Raw genomic sequence first — 14964 nt, 5'->3', positions numbered from 1 at the left:
TTGTCACCGTGTCATTCTCTACTCCATATCAAGTTCTTGGTCAATAGAACCCTGGGAAAAATCCATACAATCTGTTCTAGTCCAGTCTCCGGCAGCAATGGGCATAGCTGCAGAAATTTGCTGCCTCCCAGATACCTGCTCATCAGCCATTCTCTCAGGCACTGAGCACTGTACTAATTGAGCTGGGGAACCTGACACTCTAGTTTGCAGAGGACGATGGTCTATCTGGAGTCAGGGATATTTGTGACTCTTGGGAATGAAACATGTCTCCTCGGCAGTCAACTTAAAAGGGCTTTTCTGGTAGAATTTTTGCTCAGCTTCAAGCTACAAAATTATCAATTGGTCCAGCAACTGGTAGACTAGTGAATTTAGAGAGTTTGGTCAATGGGTGCCTTTTCTTCTCATAATCACAGTTAAGAAGCATGTGGTGATCAACAACATGCCACTGTGGTCATCTTGGATCCTCTTCACCCACCACACAAGTGCTTTTTAAAAACAAATTCTCTTGAGATAAAGCATCAAATTACTGCGTCTCAATGGCCACAAATTTGGGCTTGGAGGATGAGATGTATGACGTCGGCAACTATGAGACAAACTTGGTTTTTTTTTGTTACATAGAGCAGTTTGGACCCCAGTTTGTTTACAGAAATTAGATAGCTCTAAGTCTAATAGATACTGGCACTGTCATCTCGAAGCTGGGACATTAGATCATTTACTATTCTATTGTCCATTGATACTTAGTTTTTGGAAATCCATTTGGGGTCAAGTGAATAATCTACTGGAAAATCCGGTGGCATTATCATATGACACTGTGTTATTTGGTACTTCCATGAGAGCCAAGAGTCAAATCTCTTCTAATAATAATAAACTTTTGCTCATCATGACAGGGGTTGCCATACAGCAAATTATGAAAAATTGGGGTCGGCTGAATTATAATTTTTGGTGGAATTTGTTATGCCAAATCGTTAAAATGGAATGGGTAATAGCCATACAGCAGGGGCATTTTAAGAAATTTAGGGATGTTTGGGAGCTATTAACAAAATATTGTACAGAATTAATATTATTTTCTCCCTCTGTTCATACACCTCCAGGGTGGGGAGGGGGGAGGAATATTTTTTGATTTATTATGCTTAAGTACAATTGTTGGATATAGGGGGGGAAGGATATATTATGTGAGTTAAACTTTGATGGTATTTTAAGTGATGTTAAAATATAAAATGATTATATCTTATGTTACACTTGTTGAAAGTTTTAAAAACGAATAAAGACTTAACAAAAACAATTTCTTACCAGCAAACAGAGAAATGTATACAAGTTGATAAATGACTGAGACAGGGTGAAGTTTCCTGTCACTGGCCAGCCAATAAAGGGAGCCTGTGCACTGGAGCTCATTGAGAGAGCCTGAGCAGTGGAGCTGATTTGCATAAGAGCTGCAAATGGTACTGGGAGCTGTCCACTGACCCTGAGTGAACTATGGTACTGAAAAGGACAGTTCCCAGGCTGAGAGCTAAGAAATGCAAGAGTTTGTTTGGGAGCTGGGTGATCTTCAGGAGGAGGAATGTTGGTCTCTGGTTAAACTTCTACTATGTTCTTAAGTCAGCAATGATTAGTACTGATAGGAGGTCTGGTGCAGTAGAGCAGAACAATGTAGAGTGATTAGGCTGAATAGTCCTGACAGGGGACTGGTATAGCAGAGAACACCAAAGGAAAGCCTGTAGGGATCTATACAATGGCAGAGAAAGGAGAAGTAGCCAGAGGGCCTGGTAGAGCCTGGAGTCCAGAGAGTAGCTTTTTCATTATCAACACTCATATCACATCATTGCCTTATGTCAAGGGTGTCAAATGTTGGTCCTTGAGGGCTGCAATCCAATCAATTTTTCAGGATTTCCCCAATGAATATGCATGAAATTTATTTGTATGCACTGCTTTCATTGCATGCTAATAGATCTCATGCATATTCATTGGGGAAATCCTGAAAACCCAACCGGATTGCGACCCTCGGGGACCGACATTTGACACCTCTGCCTTATGTCATCAGCATGTATCAACATCATGAAGTCAGCAGGGCATGGATATATTCCTTCACAATGGCTGCAAGAAGACAAACAAATTTAATCTTTGCTGACTCTAGGTTTCTTGTCCATCTGTTCCTTGGAAGGGAACACTTATTTTGTCCTTCCAGGCCAGTGAAGGAGCTACCTTCAATACAGAAAGGTCTAGGAAAGACTGACAAGAATATTTAACCAACAGGCTTCCTTCCCTAGAACTGTAAATTTGAGTTAAGTGGTATCATTCTTGCTATGATGCTTATAAAAATATTATATATCGAGAGGGGCATAATCAAAATATACATCTAAATCCAATTTGGGCATTTGGCACTAGACGCCCAAACACGGCAGTGGGAAAATGCCCATTTTTGAAAAATACGTCTACAATTCTTTTTTTTTTTTTTTTTTTTAATAATCTATCTGGACATTTAGGCTATTGTTTGTCCAGACTGCCAGGATGTCTATGATTATACCACATTTTCAACCAAAATTTTGTTCAAGTCCCAAATGCCCAGAACAAGACCATTTGGACATGGGAGGAGCAAATCTTGTAATGGACTAGCCAGACAGACATGGCAACAGAGCAGTGGGGCATCTTAGAGGGCATTTCTGTGAACTTCACAGAAAGGGTGCCAGATAAAAATCTCACCAGAACTCCCTTATAGGCAGGGCCGGATTTAGATGACAAGAGGCCCTAGGCTATTCCACTTATGAGGCCCTTTCACCTCCCATTTTTAAGTTTGTAAATTACATGAGAGATAATAAAATACATTATTACTGTGATATATATCAATATGTTAAATGAAACATGTTGTTATTGATTCTAACCTTTATAAAAAATGTGACACAGATAATAAATAAAAAAAAGTCGAGAACACTTATTTGGACATTTATTCTCAGCACCATATATAGTACTTGTAATAATAACTAATTAAACATAACACACAACAGTGCTCCTTCCTATGTCCATAGTGCCCCCAGTGCATCCTTCCTCACCTCACCCCCCCTCCGATGCCCGCCTGCCTCCCATCCCCCTTCCCTTGAACACCCCCCCATGCCATCCTGCCTGCCTTCCATTAAACCCCCCCACCCCCCCTCCGATGCCAGCCTGCCTGCCTCCCAGCCCCCTTCCACTGAAACCCCCCCCCCCCCCGATGCCAGTCAGGGCCACCCTGTCCTGACGGATCCATGTTTTGCCTCTCTCTCTGCGGGGCTGGGCTTTGCCCAGCTGTTTCCGGACTGACATCTTTCCCTCCCCGATCCTCCTCCCAGGGCGAGAAAAAGAAAGGGAGAAGCCGAGTCGGTGCCCTGTTGCGGCCAGAGCCGGTTCCGATCCCGAAGCGTAGAATTTCTCCTTATTTTCGGTTCAGTGTTTTAGTGTTCACTGTTTTTAGAATAGTGTAATTTTAATTTTGCTAACAATTTGAATGTAGGCCCCTCTTGATCTTGAGGCCCTAGGCTGAAGCCTAGTTAGCCTATAGGAAAATCCGGCCCTGCTTATAGGTTATGGTGAGTCCTCCCAAAACCCACTATACCTACCTGTCTACAACCCCAATAGCCCTTATGGCAGTAGAGTAGGGTTTGGGGGGTTTTGGTGGGTGCACATGTTTCACCATAAATGTAGTGGTTAAAGTGGCTTGTGGGCCTGGGTCCTCCTCTCTATGGTTCACTAGCCCACCTCCCAGGCTATTTAAGACATCTGTGTGCAGCTCTATTAGGCTTTCCTATACCAGGTGCTGATGTTCTGGAGACAGGTATGTACTTTTTAATTCTGATCTTTGGGGGAGGGGGTGTGAGGGAGGTCAGTGAATACTGGGGGAGTGAGTGGGAGTCTTTACTTTGTCTCTGCAGTGGTTATCTGGTCCCTTTAGATATCTTTTTAGCACTTATATCTGTTTTTACATCGTCTAACTCAGTTTCTCAACTTCTTCAAGCCAAATACCCCTTAAGTCTAACAAATATCAACTGAGTACTCCGCCCAAGCTCTGCCCCACGCCTGCCCAAGCTATACCCCAGGCTCGCCCAAGTTCTGCCCCAGAGTCCACCCCCATAATACTACTACTAATTGTAATGCAATTTCTTCCATCATTTTTCATATACACACAATATAATCTTAGAACATAAGAACATAAGAATAGTCTTACTGGGTTAGACCAATGGTCCATCAAGCTCAGTAGCCCGTTCTCACGGTGGCCAATCCAGGTCACTACTAGTACCTGGCCAAAACCCAAGGTGTAGCAATATTCCATGCTACCGATAAAGGGCAAGCAGTGGCTTCCCCCATGTCTTCCTCAATAACAGACTATGGACTTTTCCTCCTGGAACTTGTCCAAACCTTTCTTAAAACCAGCTAACTATCCGCTCTTACCACATCCTCTGGCAACGCGTTCCAGAGCTTAACTATTCTCTGAGTGAAAAAAAATTTCCTCCAATTGGTTTTATAAGTATTTCCCTGTAACTTCATCGAGGGTCCCCTAGTCTTTGTAATTTTTGACAGAGTGAAAAATCGATCCATTTGTACCCATTCTACTCCACTCAGGATTTTGTAGACTTCAATCATATCTCCCCTCAGCCGTCTCTTTTCCAAGCTGAAAAGCCCTAACCGTTTTAATCTTTCCTCATATGAGAGGAGATCCATCCCCTTTACCATCTTGGTCGGTCTTCTTTGAACCTTTTCTAGTGCCACTATATCTTTCTTGAGATAAGGAGATCAGAATTGAATGCAATACTCCAGATGAGGTCGCACCATGGAGCGATATAGGAGCATTATAACATTCTTAGTCTTGTTAACCATCCCTTTTAAAATAATTCCTAGCACCCTATTTGCTTTTTTGGCCACCGCCACACATTGGGCAGAAGATTTCATCGTATTGTCTAAGATGACACCCAGATGCTTTTCTTGGGCACTAATCCCCAAGGTGGACCTTAGCATCCGGTAACTGTGATTCAGGTTATTCTTCCCAAGTGTATCACTCTGCATTTGTCCACATTAAATTTCATCTGCCATTTGGATGCCCAGTCTTCCAATTTCCTAAGGTCTGCCTGCAATTTTTCACAATCCGCATACGTTTTAACAACTTTGAACACTTTACATAACATAACGTAACATAACGTAACATAACGTAACAGTTTATTTATATACCGCAGGACCGTGAAGTTCTATGCAGTTTACAGTGATTAAAAATGCTACAAATTGAGTAAAACTAACAAAGTTAGAGATTGGTGATTAACAGTTCTAGAGATCAATTGTGGGAGATTGTGCAGTTCAGCTATCAAAGTACTTCCGGAACAGATATGTTTGTAGGTGTTTCCTAAATTCCCCATAGTTATTAGCATGCATAAGTAATTGTTCCAGATCTTTTCCCCATAATGCAGCTTGAAAAGAGAAAAAATGTTGATGATGTTTTTTAAATTTACATCCTCTAACCCAGGGGTAGGCAATTCCAGTCCTCGAGAGCCGGAGCCAAGTCAGGTTGTCAGGATATCCACAATAATTATGCATGAGATAGATTTGCATCTCAAGGAGGCAGTGCATGTGGATATCCTGAAAACATGACCTGGCTCCGGCTCTTGAGGACCGGAATTGCCTACCCCTGCTCTAACCTGTGGTGAGACAAACTTCATGTGTGAGCTTCTCTTATGTGTATTAGTTGAGAAAGAGAAAAGGTCAATTATATATTTGGGTGCTAGATCGAATAGTACCTTGAAGAAAAAACATCCAAATTTGAACTTGGCACGTGCTTCCATCGGCAACCAATGCAGGAGTCGGTAGGAAGGGGTTACGTGATCGGATTTCTTCAACCCAAAAAAGGGGGCTACATGAGACCAGTGATAGCTCATGTAATAGCTATATTGACAAGACTTGCTCTAAAGTCAGACAAATGTGAGCACTTGAGGTCATTGTTCCCCAAAGAAGAAGGAAAAGAGAAAAAGCATCAGCATTAGAAAATTATCTATAAAAGAAAAACGAATATTCCCTATTAGTATCACACAAGAAGGGTGCTGTGTCTTACCATATTTTCCGCCTGGAAAAACTGGACTCCTAGGCCCACCCCCAGGCCCGTTCAGTCCCACCCATCCCCACCCTGTTACGCCCCGGTTCCGCCCTGTCACACCCCGATCCCACCCCCAAGCCCGCCTCAGCCCTGCCTCCAATCCTGCCCCTCCCCCCCACTACCTGCTCTTGTCGGGCAGGCCATCCGCGCATGCTCAGATGCCCTCCTGCCCGAAGGAAAGCTTTTCAAAACCCGGGCAAAATGCCGGGTTTTGAAAAGCCGTCCGGACCCCTGGAGGATGTCTGGTAACCCTTTGCCCCACCATTCCCTCCCCCTGACCTTCAAAAACACTGATACCATTGTGAGAGGTGTGGAATATAATCATACAATGCACTCTATTTTTTTCTTGGGGGTGTGTGTGGAAATGGAAGTTTCTAGGAGGGCAGGGAGGGGGGCCCAAATGAACTGTGACCATGGAATCTATGTATTGGAATATTGCAATAAAACTCTATTTCCTTTAAAACTGGCTATGTGCGTGACTGCGTTACTGTTTTAATCACATGCAGTCATTTGTGGGGCTAGGGAGAGTGAGGGGCTGTTCTTGAGGTGTCTCATTGAACCCCATCTGCACTTTCACATGCTTTACAGCAGTGATCTCAAACTCAAACCCTTTGCAGGGCCACATTTTGGATTTGTAGGTACTTGGAGGGCCTCAGAAAAAATAGTTAATGTCTTATTAAAGAAATGACAATTTTGCATGAGGTAAAAAACTCTTTACAGTTTATAAATCTTTCCTTTTGGCTAAGTCTTCATAATAATATTGTAATTTACAGCTAAAGAGACAGATGATCAAGAAACTGTTTTATTTTACTTTTATGATTATAATAAACATACCGAGGGCCTCAAAATATTACCTGGCGGGCCTCGAGTTTGAGACCACTGCTTTACAGGGATTCAAGAAAAAGTTAGATAAGTTCCTGCTGGACCAAAACATACGCAGGTAAGGCTAGACTCAAATAGGGAACTGGTCTTTGACCTAAGGGCCGCCGCGTGAGTGAACTGCTGGGCACGATGGACCACTGGTCTGACCCAGCAGCAGGAAATCTTATGTTCTTATGTTCGACCTGTGGCGCCTTAAAAGTGCTAACCTAAACCTAAACTACTGAAGGATACCTGTTTTATGCTGTCTGCAGCGCATCTGTATGGGTTCATCAGCAGCCTTGTTATCAGAGGCTAGCCACAGTCTATCCTGTTGCAGTTTCAACATACTGCAGAACAGTGTGTGTTTGCGTAGCTGCATAGCCACTGAGTTTGGTTAACCCCCTGCACAGCTGTTAACCAGCCCAGCAACTTCAATGGCAGTTGCAGGCCATATTGGGGGCTAGGATTAGTACATGAGGCATCACTCTCCATTGCCCATTGAGCCCCCAACACACATGTATTTCCCTTACATATTCTGTATCCATAGAACCTCTACCCCTACTGCAAGGGTGGATGCAGAGTAGAGCTAGGACATTTGGATGACCCTATGGAAAAATGAGGATGGATTGAGATATCCAGGTTTTACTTCTCTTCAAAGCATTGTAAGTAAAACCCTGATGTCTGAATCTGTCCATCTTTTTTCTGGAGGATATGGTACGTAACCCTAGTGATTCTCCCTATTACTTGGGCTCTTTGGCTATAGCCAGGTTATTTGCAGGGTCCATAAACCATGTTCCAGACTTATATATCTACTGCACTGTAAATCTCCCTCTCCCTCTCTTGTGAGCTATTACAGACTGTGACATGCAGGCCACAGCTGTAATTGTAGCCTGCATTAATGGCTTTCGTTGCAGCTCCACAGACTGCAGAGCCCTCCCTCCCCCCCCCCTCACACGCATGGGGACACCCACATACGTTGCTACAGGAATGATAGCAGGTGGGGCTCAGAGGCAGGAGGTGTATGGGAAGTGAGAAACAGACAGGTGAGGTAGAGGAAAGTACAGGAATATGAATACGCCATGAAAACATCAAATCAAATAAGAATATGTTTCATAATACACCTCATTCCCAACTCTCAGGAAAAGCAGATACAACACTCACGTTTGCTGTTAATCAGAGGACATGGACATTTTTGATGCACAACCTTGACATCATCATGTCATCATCATTATGCACCCAGGTGCCAGACTGCCAATGAAAAAAAGGCTGCTTTTGGCAGCCTGGGATCTGTGTTGGGGAAGATGGTGTAAGCAGTCTTAACCACTGAGCCAGATCAGTGCTCTCTGACATGTGGAATGATGCCCTAGGAAAACATAGCCATCTGTGTATAAAAAGACCACTGGTTCTCTAGCATGTCCTAGGGGACCCCCCAGCCAGACAGGTTTTCAGGATATCCCTAATTAATATGCATCAACACTACAATATAGGGTACAATGAATCCAACTGCCTCCCAAGAGTAATTTAATACATATAATATAACGAGACAGGGGTTTTACATCAATACAATGTCTTTAATATAGCTTTAATTATAACATCATTTTACACACTAAATAGAATAAATAGATCCATGTTACATTTATAATTAATAAAACCTATCTAAACCACCGGAACAGTGGTTTAGTGGTAGAAAACCTGAAGCTTGTTCAAAGTTCATTCAAAAACCTTGACTGAATTAATTTGAGCTAATGCTCCACAATAGTCTGTTGCTTCTTGTACTTCTCACACGCACTTTCTTGCGCTCAATGGTACTCAGACAAAGTTGGTATAATGCCTCCTTATGACTGTACAATAAAACAGGGGAAGCAATTCCACAAAATCAAACAGGCGAGAGCAAAGTGGAAATGTCCAATCAGATTGGTGCACAAAAAAGTGTCTTTCAACTCATCTGATAAATCCAATGGTCTTTATTAATCCAAATTAGCTCATACATCCAAAGCAACTCCTTTTTTTTCCTTCACTGCAAAGCTGTGTTATTCTGTGGTGTTACAGATTCGGAGCAACGGTTTGTTGGTTTTGCTTTAGACCATTTGAGACTATTTGATACCCAAAGACTCCTGATGCAGGCCGGGTGGCTGAAACATGATCATGTCGAGTCGTTGAGTTGCTTTGGATGTATGAGCTAATTTGGATTAATAAAGACCATTGGATTTATCAGATGAGTTGAAAGACACTTTTTTGTGCACCAATCTGATTGGACATTTCCACTTTGCTCTTGCCTCCTTATGACTGTATCCATGAGAGAGATGTGCATATAATGGAGGAGACAGGCATGTAAATATGTCTCATGTATATTCATTAACAACTCCTTTTTTAATGTATTTTATTCATTTATTATTTCAATTTTCTATATTGTTCTCCCAAGGGAGCTTGGAACGGTTTACATGAATTTATTCAGGTACTCAAGCATTTTCCCCTGTCTAACAGCTACATAATACTAGGATCAACATACTATTTCTCACCGTAACATGTCTGCCATAATATTTTCTACCATGCTTTGTTAACTATCCCCCATAGGGATTTAAAGGGCTTTGGGGCTTTTGCCGCATAGCAGCTGCATTTGTGGCTTTGTAAAAGAGGGGGGAAGGGATGTTTTTTGCCATCCCTGTCAGACAATGTTTGCCATGCTATCTCCTACCATAGTATGTCTGAGAGTGTGCCACAGGGGTTGGAACTGCAGCCTCGGCACCCTGAGGTCGTGGGTTCTGACATGCATTGCTCATTGTGACCTTGGAAAGGTCACTTGGTTCCCCAGGTATATTAGATATATTGTGAGTCCACCAGGACAAACAGGGAAAAATGTTTGAATACCTGAATTACTATAATTTATGTAAACTGTTCTGAGCTCTCCTGGGAGAATGGTATACAAAACTGAATGAATAAATAAATATATCCTTACATTTGTCAAATTGCTTTAATAATATACTTAAATGAAAAATGTTATCTATTATAATCAAATTTCATGTGCCCACTATCATATAATAAAACCCTAAGCGCACATGTGCACTCCTACCTGTGTGTTCCATGATCCATAGCTCCGTGGCCGGCAGAATGTTAGAGTGTGGCATATGCGTGTAGACGTTCGGGCGTGTGCGCGTGGACATTCGGAGTGCGTGCGCACGTTCGGAGCTGACATCAGGGAGAGAAGGAGGCGGCGGTGGCTTCGGAGCTAGGGGAGGGAAGGCCACAACCACTGACACTCCCTGGTCACACGGCCTTCTCCTCTGCCTCATTCTCCCCTCTGGGTCAGAGCACCATTGCAGCTCGCAGGAGCTGCGCTCTCTGACCGCCTGGCGGTGAACCAACACCCATTACCTCTGAATTTGAGTTCATTGGGCGGGTCGAGGATGAGGATTTGTCTATTCGCTGCCATGATGCTGGAGTCTGGTGGCGCTGCCGCAGAGAGGGAGGTGGGATGGGGGGCAGCCAAAGGAAGGTGAGCGGGGGGCAGGCGGGGAACAGGAGGGAGGGGAAGAGACAGAGAGACACACAGACAGCGTCCAACCAGAGAGAGAGAGAGAGAGAGAAAGAGACAGAAAGACAGACAGCGGCCAAGGAGAGAGAGACAGAGACAAAAAGACACACAGACAGTGGCCAACGAGAGAGAGAAACAGAGACAGAAAGACACATAGACAGCGGCCAAGGAGAGAGAGAGAGAGAGAGAAGGAGACAGAAAGACAGACAGCGGCCAACGAGAGAGAGAGGGAGACAGAAAGACAGACAGTGACCAATGAGAGACAGAAAGACACACATCGGCCAAGGAGAGAGAGAGAGACATAAAGTCAGACAAACAGCGGCCAACAAGAGAAAGAGACAGAAAGACAGACAAACACACAGACAGCGGCCAAGAAGAGACACAGAAAGAAAGACAGACAGTGGCCAAGGGGAGAGAGAGACAGAAAGAAAGACAGACACATCTATTCTAGCACCTGTTAATGTAATGGGCTTAAAGACTAGTCTCATAAATAGATTAACACATTAGAAGTCTTGTATATTGCGCACAGATTGGCTTAAATACATTGAATATCTCTCTTTAGTATCATCAAAAAAGGCAAGAGTAGGAACTAACTCAATATAAATATACAACACACTATTCTCTTCCAACAATTTTAATAATGTGGAGAAAAAAGACCTCAGTGCTCACAGCGCACTTCTTAAAGAGGCATAAGCCACTATAGTCAGGCACACATTAATCCTAGATCAGAAAAAGAACTCCACACATCATTACTTTTGTTAACAGTCCATCGCCACAAACTCCTGGAGACTATGATGGAAATCGTGGTTTAATGCAATCTCTTTAGTATCAGCCAAATTGCTTCTTTCTCAAACATTCAATGGCTACCGCATGCAGCCCCTCCTTGATGTAAACAGATGGCTGTACACACTTATCTCCTCCAAAGACCTTGGGGGTGAGGTTTATGTGAGAATGATTATACATGACAACTTGGAGGCATTGATGAAGTCACTTGGAGGAGATAAGTGTGCATAGCCATCTGTTTACATTAAGGAGGGGCTGCAATATGGCAGCTGTTAAACGTTTGTGATAGAGGCAATTTAGCTGATACAAAAGAGAGACATTTACTATATTTAAGCCAATCTGAGCGCAACATACAAAATTTTTAATGTTTAATCTATTTCTGAGATAGTGGGCACATGAAATTTGATTATGTTTATATGAAAAGGTCATCTATCATTAAAGACACAATATGTAGCTTTAAAATAAAAGGGGGTGGTTTATGCTTTAAAACTATTTGGGTGTCAATTTCACCCTATAGTAGTTATTGAGAATGCATATTCATTAGGAATATCCTGAAAACCCGACTGGCTGGGGATCCCCCCAGGCAGGTTTAAGAATCACTGATGCAAACTGCAAAGGCTCCACAACACCCAATATCTTAAGTGGGGAAGAAGAGGTTGGGAAAGTACAGGGTAGATTAGAGATTTGAAAAAGGGAAGGAGTTGCCTAGTGGTTAGAGCTACAGCCTGAGCACCCTGAGGCTGTGGGTTCCAATCCCACACTGGACAAGTTACTCAATCCTCCATTGCCCCAGATACATTAGATAAATTGTAAGCCCACCGGGACAGATAGGGAAAATGCTTGAGTACCTGATTGTAAAACTGCTTAGATAACCTATTAAGGCAGTATATAAATACCTAAATCAATAAACATGTCTGAGTTTCCTGTGGATGTGGAACCCTCTGGAGAAGATGGAGCAAGCAGCCTTCACCACTGAGCCGCACCGTGTGTTAGAAGGCAATAGTTCTCATGGGCAAGGGGGCCTGCAGTGTGAAGACAGAGACGGTTCTCTCGCATAGTTATATTATGGATTTGATCAGCCTGTTAGTACACTACTTCCTAGACCATGGGTGTCAAACTCAATCACATAAGGGGCCAAAATCTAAAACAAAGCAGGCTGTCTCGGCATCCTTAGCACATTCCCTATGCCATGGTCCCGCCCCCTCCTCTGATATACATTTCCCCCTCCCCATTTGCGGTTTCCAAACTCGTGGTTTCACAAATTGGGGGGGGAAAACCCACATATTTTATCACGTTCCTGCCTCTCTCCCGTCTTTTTCCTAGCATTCCGGCCTTACCTGGTGGTTTAGCAGGCTTTCGGGGCAGGAGCGATCTTCCTACGCTCCTGACCCGTGTAGATCGCCAATAGGAAATGGCTGCCATGAGCTCCAGCCGTAGTCTCGAGAGATTATGGCAGTCATTTCCTATTGGCGATTTGAATGGGGTAGGAGCGTAGGAAGATCGCTCCTGCCCCGAAAGCCTGCTAGATCACCAGGTAAGGCCGGGAAGGTGGGAGGGAGGCAGGGATGGGTCAGAGCCAGTTGAAAAGATATTCACGATTTTTCTCCATTCACGGTCCGGCTCTGCCCCTATCCCTCACGAATACCGAGGGAGAAGTGTATGAGACTGCGGCAGAGGGAACATGCTGCTGAGGCTATGGCAGCCTGCTAGGATCGCTACAGCTGATCGGCGATCCTCGTCAGGCTGCTTAAAAGATGAGATCGGGAAGCTGGGAGGGAGGGAGGGAAGGAACGGCAGGCCAAATCTCAGGCCAGATCGGGGGCCAAATTTAATTACCGCATGAGCCAAATTTGGCCTGTGGGCCAGAGTTTGACACCTCTGCCGTAGACCTTCCATCAAATCTATGAAAGTCAATACAGTGTTAGAGAGGTTACTCTTGTATTCACAGTACATTGAATATAACATATATACTGTACCGATAGGTGCACTGTAGTGAATCACGCTTAATGACACCTATGTAGAGCCATCTAAAACTAGGCCAGTTCTCAGTCCGCTTAAGATGTACGCATTGGTAAAGCATCTAGCTGTGTCTAGCTGTGCCTACAGGGACCAATTATATAACAGGCTGCCTAACTACGAAACCACGCCTTTAGTGGCACTAGTTGCAGGGACACACAGGCAGCGGTTCACACACAGCACATGGCTGACCTACAAGCCTTCCCTCTGATGTCAGCTCTGACGTCTGAGAGAAGGTATCCGGGTCAGCTATGTACAAGGTGAAAGAGACACTGATGCATCCTTCCAACAAGTGCCACTGAAGGCAGGAAGGAAGTAACTGGGATCCCCCGCTGACCTGGAAGGCTTTCCTCTGATAACTCTGATATCGGAGGAAAGCCTTCTGGGTCGGCTTCAGTGGAGGAGGGCAGGCGGACAGGCAATATCCTTGGTGGTGGCCAGCGCCTTGTACCCCCAGCAAGCGTTTCGCATACCCCTAAGGGTACGCTTACCACGTGCTGAGAAACACTGTTTTAGAGCAAAGAACTAAAGTTATGTTTCAGTATTCTAGCTGAGATAGGATTAGGGATTGCACTACAATTTGGAATCCCTCTGTTTTGAAGTATTTTCTGATGGATCTTAACTTTCTCATCACAAGGACAGATTATTTTATTATTGCAAGTATGTCTGTACTGCTCTTTGGAATGTCATCAGTGAGTTCTGTGATCTTATTTGGTCAGGCAGTTGGCTCCAAAGCCACGGTATAAAGTAGCTGTAGGTGTGCTTATGTGCTATTTCCATCTGGAGAGATCTTCCTGGGGGGAGGAGATGCTTAGTTGTCTTTCTGCATCGGAGTGAAGGAGGCATTTGGGGGTGTACTGGTGTAGTTTGGATGTAATATAGGGGTTATGAGCTATTACCAGTGCCTTGAATATGTGACGTTTTCTGATAGGTAGCCATTGTTCCGCATGGAGAGCCGGTGAGGTGGGGGTCACAGTAGTTGAGCCCATATAGGAGGCGTATCGCTGAGTTTTGGACCTACTGGAGGCGAAGCAGTTTCTTTGAGGTGATGCCGTTAAATAGGGAGTTACAGTAATACAATCTGGAGAATACGTAGGTGTAGATGAGTTGCGCTAGGTCAGGCTTAGAGAGGTAGGGTTTGATCTTACGTAGTTGGCGCAGGTAGTAAAAGTAAATGGATATGGTGGTATTGGGGATCCTTGTGGGACCCCGCTGGAAGGATGCCAGCTATCAGAAAGGTGCCGGGTTACATACAGCATAGTGCCGGGTGGTTAGGAAGTCTTGGGGCCAGGAGAGGACCAGGCTGCTAAATCCAAATTCGTTGAAGATCCTGGACATTTGATTGAAGTCTACTGTTTCAAAATGACAATTTGGATGATTTAGCAAATAAAATGTCCAAAGGCCACTTTATGACATTTTTGGGGGTTGTTTTTCTCTTTTGAAAAGGAGCCCCAGAGCCTCATATTAAGGAATCTTAAGGCTTGGGAATTAAAATACTGTAACTTTTGAATTGTTATTTAGTGAAAGAGAACCAGGGTTTCCTGCACATCTGAGAACTCAGCCTTTTTTTTTATTTATTTCAAGCCTGAGTTTACTTTATACATTCTGGGCTGGGTTAATTGTCAAGAACACTTATCTCACAGATTTTGTGTTGGTCACTTCCCTTCCT

The sequence above is a fragment of the Geotrypetes seraphini genome, chromosome 8 (assembly GCF_902459505.1).
Source record: "Geotrypetes seraphini chromosome 8, aGeoSer1.1, whole genome shotgun sequence".
Lineage (NCBI taxonomy): Eukaryota > Metazoa > Chordata > Amphibia > Gymnophiona > Dermophiidae > Geotrypetes > Geotrypetes seraphini.
This window is presented reverse-complemented; position numbering follows the sequence as displayed.